This window comes from Ursus maritimus, unplaced genomic scaffold (genome assembly GCF_017311325.1).
Source record: "Ursus maritimus isolate PB19 unplaced genomic scaffold, ASM1731132v1 scaffold_22, whole genome shotgun sequence".
In the NCBI taxonomy this organism is placed as follows: Eukaryota; Metazoa; Chordata; class Mammalia; order Carnivora; family Ursidae; genus Ursus; species Ursus maritimus.
Window position 1 is genome coordinate 41,903,197 of NW_024424675.1, and position 15,630 is coordinate 41,918,826.

Consider the following 15,630-nt stretch of genomic DNA (forward strand, 5'->3'; position numbering starts at 1 on the left):
TCTGGGATGAACCCCCAGATTGCCAGGTCGCATGGGAAAGGGTATGTTTTGGCCCCCAGTAAAATGTTTATAACTTTGGATTTGTGGCCAACATCTTACAACGAGATTCCTTGTTGCAGTCTAGTGAGGGAGAAGCAACAAATCAAGGAGTCCCAATGAAATACAAATAAACACAATGGGCGTTATAGCACTCCAGGACCCATACCCTCTGGGCCTTCCCAGCAGACACAGAGGCATCCAACCCACCTCTGAGCTCTGGACCTGCTTCTGCCCAGCTAGGCCGCACCAGGCCCACTTCTGCCTCAGGGCCTTTGCACATGGCCTTTCTCCCTACTGTAGGTTTTTAAACTTTTTTTTTTTAAGATTTTTATTTATTTATTTATTTTAGAGAGAGAGAGAGACAGAATGCATGTGTGGGCATGCGAGCAGTGAGAGGCAGAGAGAGAGAGGGAGAGAGAGAATCTCAAGCAGGCTCCTCACTGAGCACGAAGCCTGACACAGGGACCAATCTCACGACCCTGAGATAATGACCCTGAGATCACAACCCTGAGATCATGACCTGAGCCAAAATCAAGAGTCAGATGCTTAACCGCCGGAGCCACCCAGACGCCCCTCCTTATGGTAAGTTTTCCCACCAGATGCCCCAGTGCTGGCTGCCGTGCTTGTCATTCTGGTCTTTGCCCAGAGGGTCACCAGCTCAGAGAGGCCTCCACTGACCTCCCAGCTGACCTCCCCTGCCACTCTAACCACATCACCCACTTCAGTTTGTTTTCTTTGCAATACCATCACCATGTGACATCATGCTTTTTACTGACCTGTTTCTTGTTGTGTCCCCTGGAAGGTAAGCTCCATGAGGACAGGGATGGTGACCGCTACGGTGACCGTGGTGTCCTCAGTGTCTAGAGCAGAGCTTGGCACATAATGGGTACTCCATCCAGATCTCGGAAAACCCACTTGGCACTCATTTCAGACTCAGAGAAAACAAACAATAGCACCGCGAGTTCTCATACGCCCCTCCCCCAGCGTCCCCAAACGTTGGCCTCTTAGGTAACCAGGGTAGAATCATGACGACCGAAACTGAACTATGGGTGCAATGCTGTTCATTAACTGATGTGACTCTTGTTTCATTCCCCTCTGTTCCGGGATCCCGGCCAGCAGCCCACGGCGCATTCAGCCACCCTGCGTTCGTCTCTGGTGTGGAACCGTCCCCGGCTCGTCTGTTACGACCTTGGCAGCGTGGAAGAACAGTGATCAGCTATTCTGTAGAGTGTCCCTCCGTTTGGGGTGAATGATGCTTGTTTTCTCATGATGCAAATGAGGTTATGCCTTTTCGGCAAGAGCACCAGAGACGACCTGGTGTCGTGTCCTGGCGTATGCGCCCCAGCGCTGTTGATATTGGCCTTCACCATTTGATGAAGGTGGTGCCTGCTGGCTTCCTCCCTGTAAGGTAGAAACACCTTAGAGGACGCTCTGAGTCTACCGGGCCCTCAAGCTTTCACCCACTAATGTGAGCATCCATCAGCGAATCTTTTCTGCAATAATTAATCAGTGGTATTGATATTTGCCTGATTGTGATTTTGATTTCCCACTTTCCTTCTTCATTTATTAATTGGAAGACAACTGTAAGGAAGACCTGTCCCTTCTCCCCCATTTATTTGATTATTTATTGATATCGGTATAGAAGCATAAATATTTATTTTATTGTATTAAAATCCAATATTTTTTAAGATTTTATTTATCCATTTGAGAGAGAGAGAGAGAGAGCATGTGAGGGGCAGAAGGAGCGGGAGAAGCAGACTCCATACTGAGCAGGGAGCCCGATGCCGGACTCGATCCCAGGACCCCGGGATCATGACCTGAGCTGAAGGCAGACGCCCAACCAACTGAGCCACCCAGGCGCCTCAAAAGCCGGTATTTTTGTTGTTTATTTTGTTGCGCACACTCTGCCGGTTCCCTCAGGTTGGCTCCCGTGTACTCTGAACAAACCCCACCCTCTTTTGAGCAATTTCTCGCTTTCGGGCAACTCCAGACGTTCCAGGATCATCTTGTCCGTTCCCTGCCTTGGAATCAGCCACGGCTCCAAAGAGCCCTTGTTCCTTGCGGTGGAGGATGGCTCTCGGCAGCTCTGGCAGCCAGGGGTGCTGGTCTGCACAGGGCTACCCCAGCCCTCGGCCCCCGCGGCCCCCTCCACCGGGACGGGGGAAACTCACGTGTCTTACCCCTCCCCCACCCCGGTCTCTATTTCTGTATCAGTGACCGTGACTTAATCCTGGGGCTTCTGATTCCAGTCCGACACCTCAGTTCGATCTAGCCATCCCCCTGCCGCCTATTTATAACTCCTTCCCCCTACAGGGACAAACCCAGCTCTCAAGATCTGTGTTGGCGGATTTGTTCAATTCTAGCGCACACATGAAGGAGGTCAAGATTCGAGCCCCGACCCCACGTGGAGCACATTTACTAACTAGACCACAGCCTCACAGCATCCAGTCAACCGGCTCCTTCCAGAGTTCCTTAGGTGACTCCTTCCTTGCCCCCTTCAGTGGGGTAGTGACTCCTTGGTCGTGTGTTAGATCCATTCCAATATGGGTTCCCCCACATCCTGGCTGGTTTTACTTGTTCCATTGTCTGTGAAGGTATATAATGTAACACAGTGGTTCTGAGAGTCAAAGATGTAGGAAAAGATATTCCCAAGGAACTGCTGATCCGTCCCTGTCCCTGTCCCTGGTGCCTGGACCCCATTCCCTCTTCTCCACCTCTTTTCCACAGAATAGGAATCAGCCTCTTTGGTTTCTGTTTTATCCGTTCTGTGTTTCTCTTGCACAAATGAACAGACACATGTGTTTTCTTAGAGCCCCTCTTTCTCATGTCAAGGATACCATGTTATCAATACTCTTTGGGGCTGTGCTTTTTTTTCCCTTAAGAGCAGGTCCTGGATATGGCTCCTCATTGGCTCACAGAGACCTTCCTCGTTCTTTTTCTTGCCCGCAGGGCACTCCATTGTGTGCATGTAGCAGGTAACTGAGAGTAGTTTGCTTAACTGTTCTATGTGGACATTCAAGTGGTTTCCAGTACTTTGAAATGACAAATAATGGTGCAGTGGTGTTTTTGTGTTGTTGGAGGGGTATCTTCAGCGTGGGTGCCTATCCATGGGATTGCTGGGTAGAAAGGTGGTGCACGTGTAATTTTGTTGGGTATTGCCAAATCTGCCTTGGGTGGGTGGTGCCATGTGCATCCCTGCCGGAGATGCCCGTACAGATTTATAAACGGATGTGGGCAGATAAAGGGCTCTTGGAACGCGTTGTGTGGCTTGTAGTTCCAGAGACGGCCACGAGGTGGCAGACAACACCCATCGCAGAGAAGAGCTCCTGGTTTCCAAGATTCTGTTTTCAAGGGCCCTTGACAGTAATGGGTAAGTTGAAGAGTCGTCATCGTGTTTCTATTACTAACAGCAACTAGCATCCATAGTACTAGCCATTATATGAGAATACCATTATTTTTATTAACACTTGACATTTGCCATTTGATTATTTACTTACTCAAGGATTTATTTGTTCTGTACGTTTTTGTAGGCATTGGGGATGAAAAAGTGGAGAACAGCCCAGACAAACATCCTGCCTGGGGAGAGAGGCCATAAACACACACATAAGTCCAATATGTAGCCTGTCAGGTGCAGACAGGTACTATGGAGACAGATAAGCAAGGGAAGAGGTATGTGTGCAGGTGTGGGGGCCGTGAGTGGAGTGGTTGGTTTACAGTCGAGCAGTACGGTCGGGGAAGGGTTCACGGAGGAGTAAACCATGAGGACAACCTAGCTGGAGAGGGTGGAGGACAGAAGTAATGGGAAGTGCAAAGGCCCTGAGGCAGGGGCATGGCCTGCATGGCCATGGCATGATGGAGGGCGCTCAATGTACTTGGGGCTGAGTGAGTGAGAAGAGGTAAGAGACAAACAGTGTGCGGGATGCCAGTCATGGAGGCCTCACAGACCATCCACAGGACTTTGGGCTTTACCTCTGTAAGAGATGGGAGCCATGGGAGAGAATATCAGATCCTCAGAAGCCCAGAAAGAGGGCTCCCTCCTCCCCACTCCCCAAACCTGCAATTCATCCCTCACCAGACAGCTACGGGCAGCCTATCCATCCCAGGCACCTTTGAGAGAAGAACATCGTCTCTGTTCTCAGGGGACTGTCACAGGCGGGGGCGGGGGGGGTGAGTCAGCAGCGGGGACACCAGATGGGACCACTTCAGGCCTCGGAGAGGTTACCATCCTGCTGCTGGGAAAACCTGTGAGCAGCTCTCCCCTGAGACGTGAGGCATCTTCCAGGGAGCCCTTCCGGGTCTTGCAGCTACTTAACAATCCTGTAAATTCTGGAAACCTGATAACACGCAAAGCACTCGTGTTTGCAAACACGCAGGTTTGCGTCGAGTGGGATGTGGTGATGCGCCGTGTGTGCCGTTGGGTCCCCACTGCGCGCCCCTGTGCGGTTCTTCCAGGTGTCTGTCCAGCCGGCGGGAACGTCCTCCTGATCCCCTGCCTAACTAATGATCCGGAGAAACTCTAACACACAGTCGTCCGACACAGTGTGAGAGCCACGATTGTGCCCGTTACAGTCCCCTCCCCGGGGTCGGAGGGACGCCTCCAGCGCCTGGCTCCAGGAGGTGAACTGGATTCACCTCCAGCTGGGGAAGGGGGTGCGGGAGACTCTAAACTCCCTGAGGGCGGGACCCCCTCCGACTTGCCCTTGTCCTTCCTCTGCTCAGCACCGCAGACGCTGCCCACCCTCCCGGGCTGGGGTCCCTGTGAGACCGAGAGGCCCCACCAAGCGCACTCCTAGCCTCTCAGGAAACAGCCCTGCCCTTGATGGGCAAGGGGGTTTGGGCTGCGGAAGACCCTGGAAAGCTGAGGAGGGATTCCCAAAGTCTTGAGCTTGGGGGTACCACGGGGCTGCTCGCTGCCGTCCCTGGTGTGTGGATTTAGACGTCAGGTAGACGCGTCTTGTTTGGACAGATACCACCCATACACGCATCACTCCCCTCCATTATTCCAGAAATTCCATCTCCTCCCGCGCATTCATTCCTCCTTCATTCGGATGTCCATCTGGTCGTCATTCAGCTAATCCAGTGAGCACCGCTCCACAAGACCTGGGTGGGGCTGACCATCGGCGATGAGTGAACACAGACACGGATCCACTGAGACCCCATCTCACAGCCACCGCAGGCCACTGTCAAAACACCAGAAAAACACGTGTTTCCGTGGATGGGAGACATTGGAACCCCCGTGCACCTGCCGTTGAGAATGTGCAGTGGACAATGGTGTGGAGGTTCCTTAAAAACGCTGACAAACAATTACTGCGGGACCCAGCAACTCCTGGGTAGAACCCACAAGAATCGAAAGCAGGATCTCAAAGAGCCGTTTGCACAGCCATGCTCAGAGCTGCAGGGGTCACAACAGCCAGGACACCAAAGCAACCAAGGGTCCACAGGGGGATGGATGGATACACAGAGTGTGGTCAATGCGCGAGCTGGAACATTTGGCTTCAAAAGCCGGCACTGTGTGAACTGGGAGCACAGAGGTCGTCAAATCCTGTGATTTGATTGGAAGCTGTAGACAATTAGGGGAGAAAGACACAGAAATGAACACATAAGTATACAACAGCGTGTCAGCAGTGGGCAAATGCTGGGAAGAAAAATGCACCGGCTGGGGGGGGGCGGGCATTTGAGCCAGATGGTGAAAGAAGACCTTTCAGGGGAGCACCTTGGACCATGGAAGGTGAGAGCACAGGGAACAGCCTCTCGGCAGTTGGAACAGCAGGTGCAAAGGCCCTGAGCTTTTCCTAGAAACCCACTCCTTCCTCTGGAGGAGCCTTCCTCCTTATTTATACCTTCATCGCACTGTAACTGGATCCCTGTGAAGACAATCAGGACACGTCATCCAAATATGCTGCTTTAGCATAACGATTATTTTGAGCTGAAGGCATTTGAGGCAGACACAGTTCTCTCCTCTCCCCTTTTCTGCCTAAAAGCAGGACATAGATTTCCCAATGAGGAAGGTGTCTCCTCCTCCCTCCTACCAGGGAGAGAAGAGTGACTCTTGCCACCAAAGATGGGAGTTGAAACCGGCATGCGTCTGCATAAACAGACCTTAAGACGCAGTCCATCAGTCTCCCACATGTGTGCTGGCCTCTTCCCCACAACCTACCCCTGGAGCCCTAAACCCTCTTTCTTTGCTAAAATGATATCTAAGCCTTGATTCTAACTGCCTCTTTGAATTTCCCTTCTTTTCTGTGATCGCCCATGCACATAAATACTAAGAAAAATTGTGTGTCTTTTCTTCTGTTATTCCGTCATTTGTACTTTAATTTACAACCCCCGGTTACCTTACCTAAGAGGGTAGAGGAAAAGCTTGTCCTCCCTTACATTTTCAGTTCTCTACCCTCCGCGCCTTTGGGCTCTTATTATTCCAGAGTTCAGATGTACCATAATTTAGCCAGTTCCTAACTGAGGGATGTCTAGATTCTTCCCGGTGTGTTCTTACTACCAACATATATGGTACGTTTTTCTCCAGATTGGGCAGGACTTGGTGATCCTCACTTCGGGTACCACAACCGCCCTCTGCCAGTGTTTGGGTGGCCTCTACAGTCAGCAAACACTGCGGCCCCGGCCCGTCAAGACACAGCAAACAGAAAGCCGAAAATGGCTTACACTTCACTAATCTTAGAATTCCCAAGTACCGTTGTATGATGACTCATCCCCCTCAAAGCTGTTTAATGGGCCATCTGGTTCATCAGAATATGAAAGACTTTGCCTGGCAACCTGGAAAAGAAACCAAGAGGAAGATAAAACGCATTCTTAACTACTGAGGGTAAGTCCCACCAAACCTCAGCTGAGTGTTTGCTCCTTGAGGACAGAGATACGGTTGAATAAATGAACTGCATTTCATCTGGGCCTATTTTTCTGTAAAACATCCCCCCCCTTTTTTTTTCCTGATTAGGAAAGCAAAGCAACCCAAAGCACAAGTAACCAAAGATAAATAGATCAATTAGACTTTTTCAAAATTAAAAACTTTTGCGCTTCAAAGGGAATGATAAGAAAGCAAAAAGAGAGCTCAGAGAACAGGAGAAAACGTGTAAGTCCTGTATCTGACCAGGGTCTAATATTAAGAACATATGAAGGGGCACTTGGGTGGCTCAGTTGGGTAAGCGCCAGACTTAATTTTGACCCAGGTCAGGATCTCAGGGTGGTGAGATGGGGCTCTGCACGGGGCATGGAATCTGCTGGAAATTCTCTCTCTCCCTCTCTCTCTGCCCCTCCCCACCCCTGCTTGCTCTCTCTCTCTTATTTGTTGAGAGATACAAGAATATATGAAGAACTTACCACCCAACAATACAAAGACAACCCAGCTAAAGATGGGCAAAGGACATAGACATTTTTTTTTCAAGATTTTATTTATTTATTTGACAGAGAGAGAGCACAAGCAAGGGGGAGCAGCAGGCAGAGGGAGAAGCAGGCTCCGCGCTGAGCAAGGAGCGCGATGTGGGACTCGATCCCAGGACCTTGAGATCATGACTTGAGCCAAAAGCAGATGCTTAATGGACTGAGCCACCCTGGTGCCCCGATAGTTAGGATTAAAAAGGACGGACAGTAACAAGCGTTGAGGAAGAGGCAGAGAACTTGGAGCCCTCACACAATACAAGTGGAAATGTAAAATTTTGCAGTTACTTTTGAAAAAAGTCTGGCATTTGCTCAAAATGTTAACCATATCGTCACCATAGGATCCAGCGATTCCATTCCTAGATGTTCATTGGAGAAAATGTGAGCATAGGTCCACACAGAAACTTCTACATGAATGTGCACAGCGCTGCTATTCAGAATAGCCCCAAAGTAGAAACAACTCCAATGTCCATTACAACCGATACACGGATGAATGAAATGTGGTCTATCCACACACTGGGACGTTATTCAGCCATAACAAGGAATGCCGGCTGACATAGGCTACGAAATGAATGGACCTTGAAAACCTTATACTAAGTGAGAGAAGCCAGGCACAAAAGACCATCTATGGTATGATCCCTGTTTTAGAGGAAAAATTTCTCTTCTACTCTCTTAGGTTCTAGCCATGGGGACCTGTGAATTAAACTAACAAAAGATCACTCAACAAGAGAAAAAGTCACGTGATTTTTATGAATATTCGTGTGCATAGGAGTTCACAGAAAAAAAAGTGAAATTAAAGAAGTAGAGGGGGCGTGGGGTGGCTCAGTTGGTTAAGCATCTGACTCTCGATCTCAGCTCAGGTCTTGATCTCAGGGCTGTGAGTTCAAGCCCCGCATTGGGCTCCACACTGGGCATGGAGCCTACTTAGAATAAAAAAAAAGAAGTGATAGACAGTAGGTCATATGCCACTTTAACAAAGGACAGGGGTTTTGAGCTCTGAGGGGTGCTAAACCTCGGGGTTGTGACCAGAGGATATATGGGGGAAAGCGCTGGAAGGTGAGGGTTACGTGAGTGAGCATGGTCCATGCAGACACACCTCCATGCCAGCTCTCTGAGTCCGGGGACGAGCGGCGTTCCTCTTCCCGGTTTGGGAGAGGGGACACCTTCACAGGGGAAACCTGTGCCCTGCTTTCAGGAGGTTCTGGGGAGCAGTCCAGGGAGTGCAGTCAGGTGACCCTTTTGCCAAAGTCTCCTGGAAGTCAGCCCAGGACGCGGCATCCTGAGGCCCCGAGGCCCCCACCACCTGTGCCCGCCCCTAAACCTAGAAGCTTCGGAGGCTGATTAGCCTGCCCAGGGAGAGGGAATGCCCTGCTGGCTCCTGTTCGTCTTATTCTCCAAAACCATGGAACAGAAGCCATCACTCCCCTGACCCGCCCAGTGTCCCCTCCCCGCCCCCGCTCCCTGCTCACAGGAGCCAAAGTCACCATAGACCCGCATCCTCCTGTGAGCCAGGCTCATGGGCTTCATGAAGGTCACCTCATCAACGGAACCCCCCAGCTGTTCCGGCAAATAGCTCTGGGATCTGGGTCACCATCACTTCCTGCCGTGGGACCTGGGACTAGTGACCCACCTTCTCGAATTTCCCTTCTCTTGTGGCTGAAACGGAAGTGACGGTGGGGGCCTGGAGAACCTGCCCTTTCCTCGCAACCGCTTTTGTATCTTCACCTGCCCCCAAATCACGTTGGCTCCAAGCTTTCAGGCTTGAGAGGCGACCAGTCCCAGGGCCCCGGGGTTTCAGCTCCCCGGCTTGTCTGAGGGGTTCTGGGCCCCGGGGGAAGCCGGGTGGCTGACAAGTAGAAGCTTCACGTGCTCCTCGAAGGGGATTTCTGAGCCAGCGGCCCAAGGCTGCTAAGCCAGGACAGAGCAACAAGGAAGGAGGAAGGCCGCACGCTTTCCCTTTGGGTTTTTAGCTCATCTGCAGTTTCAACGACAATTAGAAAAAGGAGGCTTGACGATTCCTCATTCCTTCCAGGCAGGACTGGTTGTGTCGTTTGCAGGGCCTGGTGCAAAATGAAAACGTCAGGGCCTCTCATCCAAACATCGTGAATTTCAAGACAACTATGGAAAAGCATCGAATCAAGTGTGGGGCCTTTCTGAGCATAGGGGCCTGTCCTCTGGGCATCAGCAGCACAGTCACCGGTGTCCTTCTGCACGTCTAATTAGCATATCTCCTCCAGTTGTCAATAAGGACGGTGAGCAGGACAGAGGGCAGAGGCCTGAAGTCACTGGAAATGAGTGGGTGGGTGGGGAGAAGCTGTTAGAGGGAGACTACCTTCTCCTGGGACCACACCCCTGCCCCCACCGCCGCCCTCCCAGTCCCCAGTACCTGCCCTGCGTGTGGGTGAGAGGGTTCTCAGAGAAGGGACGAGGCTCGAGAGAGAGCCACTGTGCAGCGTGAGGCTCGGGGTCCTGCCTGCACCATGGATAGGAAGGCGATGGGCACACAGCTCTCTGCTCCAGGCTGGCTTCCTGGAGGCACAAGACTTTGTCACAGCGGGGGTGGGGGGGTGGGGGGGCGTAGTGGTTAAGGGCATGGTAGTTGGCACCCGGAAGTCCTGCCTTCCTAAACCCAGTGTGGCCTCTTCCCAGCTATGCTCCCTTAAGCAATTTCCTTAACCTCTCTGAATCTCATCTGCAAAATGAGGTTTGCCCTGGGGTAACGGAACAGGATCACAGCCCAGATTCAGTAACATAGGGCCATGAAGTCCTGACTGTGACATCTGGCACGCAGTAGGTGCTTTGTAATAATACTTTATTACGCCAGAAAAAAAAGTGTTGTTGATGCCCGGGGAAACAAAGTCTCTTGAATAAAGGATTAAAAAATCTGAGACATACGAGCTGTGCTACATGTTTCTCTGCCTTTGGACAGAACAGACTGCGTGTCTTTTAACTGTTTTTGATGACGCAGGGTAATGGGGTTCAATACTTTTCCCCCAGAGCCCAAAGCCTGTCTGTCATTAAAAATCAAACACTCATCTTCATTCTGCAAGCCAAAGTCACCTGTTTGCCCCAACACTTGGTATCCCAGGTTGCTGGTCTCTTGAGATGTGTGCGAGGCTGTCAGATTAACGACTGGGAGCTCAGCCCGCAGCCAGTCCTCGGAGAAGCAAGGGCACAGCTTGAAGGGACCACACCAATAGCACGAGGCTGTTTCTGATCTGCGGTGGGGAACAACTCCGGACGCCCCAGCTCGGGGCCTGTCAGAGAGCTATGATGATGGAGGGTGACTGGCAGGTCTATGGTCATACACCGGGAGCAGGTGTGAACGAGGCTTTCAATCAGAAGCTGATTCTAGGTTCCAGCAGCTTCCCACAGAGGCGTGTCAGATCCAGCCTATAAAAATCCGGGTTGCCCGCTTAAATTTGAATTTCAGATACTCAGCAAATAATTTCTAGTACAAGTATATCCCACGCAATCTTTGAGACATGTTTCTACTGAAAACGTATTCCTTCTTCATCTGAAATTCAAATTTATCTGGGTCTTCTGTGTGTTATCTCGCAACCCACCGCTGACTGCCTGGCCCAGCACTGACCAAAGCGTGATGGGAAGTGGACCTCCTCCCACTGACTCAGGCCTCCGGGAGATCCGGGCCTCATGCATCGAGGGAGAAGGTGCTCGTAGTTTCCAGGTAGGAAAAAATCCTTGGGTGTGGCCCTGGAAGGCTCCTTCCCCCTCAGCCACAGGTCTCTGCACTCTATCCGCCTCTGAACCCTGGCTTGTGGACGTGTCACCCCAAGCTTTGCCACCAACCTCACGTGGCAGTCACCTCACTGGGTCTCTCCTTGTGTTATAAGGACACCAGTCATCGGGCAATAAGGGTCCACCCTTCTTCAGTGTGACCTCATCTTAACTGACATCATCGGGACATCTGTGCCACCCAGGCGGCTGGGTTCAAGATGAATCCATAAAAACAAGACATTGCGCAAAGTAGGAACAAAGAGGACATACCGTGTGCGTCAGTAAGAACAGGTGAAAATTATGATGGAAATTTAGTATGATCCCCTTTAAAATTCCGTTAAGATTTTTTCTCCTGGAGAGAGTACGTTGTGAGTGAATTCTGTCTCCCAAGAAGGTATGTTGCAGGCCTAGTCCCCAGTACTCGTGAACCTGCGTTTGAGGATAGGGTCTCGGCAGATGTCGTAATGCCCAGGGGACGCTGAGTCGCTGAGTCGGTGCCGCACGTCATCTTCTGGGACCCCGCCCGTATCCCCGCTCCCTGCCTTGGCGATGGGAGCCGAGCGCCTGGGCGGCCAGGCTCGTGCTCCCCTCCAGCCCTGACTCTTGAGTTGAGGGCTAAACACGTTTGCTGCTCACTCAGCCCGTGGCCCGTGACACCCAGACAGCTTGGCCTGCAACCCAGAGCCACCCCGGGCAACGTCCTGCCTAAGGCCAGTTAGGTTTTCCGTTGATATTTCTGGCTTCCAAATATATTCCTTCCTGGCCTAAATCAACCACAGATTATTTCTGTTTACAAAGAACCCTAAGTGGGGGCACCTGGGGGGCTCAGTCAGCGAAGAATCTGCCTTCGGCTCGGGTCATGATCTCGGGGTTGTGGGGTGGAGCCCCAGGTCCGTAGGGCTCCCTGTTCCGCAGGGAGTCTGCTTCTCCCTCTGCCTCTGCCCCCCCACTCGTGCTCAATCTCTCTCTCTAATAAATAAATAAAATGTTTAAAAGGGGAAAAAAAAAAAAACTAGAAATCTTCCGCTGCCTGAGTTCTTTGCACCATCACCTAACAGCCCATACGGGAGGCTCTGAGGTCGGTGTGCCTGAAGTCCGGGCTGGTGGGCCACAGCACCGGGATTTGAACCCAGTTCCGTCTGACTCCAAAGCCCATGGCCACTGGTCTCTGTGGCAGAGCAGGAGGATACACGGACATACTGGGGTGTTGCTGCACAAACACCGGGTTCTATAAATCAGGACACGGGGGGTTTTATGCAAACACCAGGATGGGGTAGCCAGGCAAGCTTGGGAGGGTGATCGGGACTTCGGAAGGCTTCCTGGAGGAGGTGGGCAGTTCTGAGCTGAGCCGTAGACGATCAGCAGGGGGAGGCCAGGAGGGCCCCACTGGGAAGGGCATCCCAGACAGGAAGAACTGCGGGAGATGTGCCGAGAACCAGAGGCACAATGTACCAGTTCAGACTCTTAGATGCAACTCCAGATATGGCCAAACAGAATGAAAATGTAATTGGTTCAGAAGATGCGAAAGTGCCCATCAGGGGCAGACGTGGGGCTGAGGACCCAGCTTTTACAGCGGCATCCTCAGGATCGCACCTGCTTGTGTCCTGCTGCTGCCTTCATGTCTACCTTCTCGACTCCATTCTCAGGCCTCCCCCCTGTGCTTGCAAGCCCGCTGCCCCAAGCCCCTGGGGCCACAGCCCCGGAGGCTCTCCCTTGGCTTCCTTGTCAGTTATCTCATGACCGCTCATTGGCTCTTTCTAGATCATCTGCCCATCCCCGACCCATCCCTGCAGCTAAGGGGCAGCAGAGTGCTGACACTGGCCAGGCCCCCTCCTTCGCCAACCTGGGGAGATGCCGGGCAGGGATGGGGCAGGAGGAGTGGGGGGGGGCTGGGGGCACTTGTTTTCAGAAGAAGAATGAATGGAAATTGGAGGAAGGAAACACGAAATGCTGTCTTTATGGGACTGTGAAGTGAAAGCCTGAAGCAGTGGGGTTCAGGGTCAGGGAGGTGGGGCCGGATCCTGGAGGACCCAAAGGGAGACAGGCTTGCAGCCTAGACGCAGCTGGGGGATGTGGGCCTGCATCCCAGAGGGAGTGGAGTTCCATCCAAGGTCTGTGGCCCCAGCGCTAGGCCTTTTGCCCTGAAGGAGCTCCTGCCAGGGCTCCCTGGCTTGGGTGTTAGTGGCAGGGTGGCCGTGATGTCCCCCTCCGAGTCTATTCTCTTGCTCTGTTAATGATGAGCATAGGGACTCTTCAAGGAGTTCCTTCCCTCACCCAGCCCCTAATCCACCCAACAGATTCAGAGGTCCACACACTTTTCCTGTCATTGGCCAGAAATTGTAAATATTTGGGGGTTTGGGGGGCCATATGGTCTCTGTCACAACTACTCCAGGTGCTGTTGTAGGGACAGCAGCCGTACTATTTAAATACTCCCTGTGGTGGCTTCCGAGACCATATGGACCCAAAGCTGAAAATTTCTATGCGGCCCTTTGCAGAGTTTGCCAGCCCTGCCATTTACTCTGAATATGTTTCAAGTCAGTAAATATCTTTCCTTACTTTTTTTTTACTCTTCTATTTTTTAGAGACTGGGCGGGGCGGGGAGAGAGGGAGAGAGAGAATCTTAAACAGGTTCCACGCCCAGCACAGGGCCGGATGTGGGGCTCCTTCCCACGACCCTGAGATCATAACCTGAGCCAAAACCAAGAGTCGGATGCTCAACCGACTGAGTCACCCAGGTGCCCCCCCTTACTATCCTTTTTAATGACTGTATTTTGCTTCCCTTCCACTAGCGTTTCCAAAGCTGCTCTACTGAGGGCATTCATTTCCCTGGAGAACATTCTAGAAACCTAGCTTGCCGTGGGAAGACACCCTCTGAGTTTGGGAAGCAATGAGTGGTGTCCTCAAAGCCTCTCCCAGCCTAGCCCTTGTCTCTAAGCTCTGACAGGCTGAAAAAGGGGCATTTTCTGAGTCACTTCTCATGACCCATGGATCCCATCTTCTGGATCTTTTTGCAACTTTGCAAACCCATGATTAGGCCACCTGCCGAGGAAGCCCGATGACCCTGTCCTGATCATCCAGGACAGTCCCTCTGTTCCCTAACTGGGTCCCCTTCACATCAAGCTATTTTTCAGCAGTTTACAAGGAGCTCCTTGAAATCTTTCTCCCTCTCTTAATTACAGTTTAAACTTTGTCTTATTTGGAGCAAAGGATTCCTTGCTTGCTAGGGTCCACTGTACATTAAGCCGGGCTGGGGGTCTTCCTGCTGGATCAATGGAGAGGATTTAAGGCAGAGGCTTAAACCAGTTTTTCTAGTTCCAAAGCACTCTCCAGATTCTTCTGTGGGGTTACTTTTCTCAGGCAGAAACCCTACCTGGATTTGTGAATGACTTGGGGCTCTTTGTTGCCCTGGATCCCTCGGGAGCCCTGGAGAAGACGATCGTTTGGAAAGTGTTGCCTGTTATGTTCTTCCTTTTTTTTTCTTTTTCTGTTTTTTCATTTAAGAGGAATTAGCCTTTGTGCCCTATAACCTTGGACTTCTGCCAAGTTTCCTGAGTAGCATTTTCACTTGAAAAACATGAGCCTTTTTCCTCCTGAGCTGGGAGGGTGTTTCTTGTACCAATAGTTGAGTTTGAAAAACCAAAACTCTCAAGCCTGGTTATACCCTGGGGTTATTGTGTCCGACACCTCAAATGGACATGTCACCTCCCAACCTACTTGTAGAGAAAGTGGAAAAGCCAGAAAGAAATAAGAGGCAATCATTCAGTCTGCTCATTTTTCAAACTGATAGCATTGCTTAAAAAAAAAAAAAGTTGGATTTTGATGTTCATTTGAAATTTATTTGAAATTCTATTTTTTGTTATTGTGAAATGATACACGGTTATTAGAGAATTGGGAAATCTTAGACTGGGCCGTCAAGCCAACCTTCGCCACCAGCCCACGCCCAAGGAGGAGCACACGAACAGCACCGTAGGACAGTAACAGGCATTACGGGTTGTCTGTTCAACATCCGTTCTCCTCATTTTTCCTAAGAGACCCCCGACTTTGTGCTGCCATCCACTCTGGACTAGTGTTTTGAGATTAATTTGTCTTGGTGGCCATTTTCCTCTTGGCAGGTGTCTTGGACCAGAGTCTGGGATGTAATTATGGGCCATGCGGTAAGAAGGCAGATATCTGCAGCGGGGCTCCTGGGGAAGGTTTCCTTCCTCCTACGTGAGACACACAGAAGGAGATGCCCTTCTGCTACTCGTTCTCGTGACGGGACAGGACACCTGGAACCACGATGGGACAATGAAGCAGACTTGGGGAAGAGAATCGAGCCCAGAGAGTTGGAAGTAGAGCCGACGCCCCGTGCCTCATGCCTGCTCGGCTTCTGCTCTTCTTGCATGACCGAAGATGTCCCACATTTTAAGCTGGTTTGAGTCGTGATTCCGTTTCTGTAGTGAAAAGCGTCAGAACTGAGTAGCT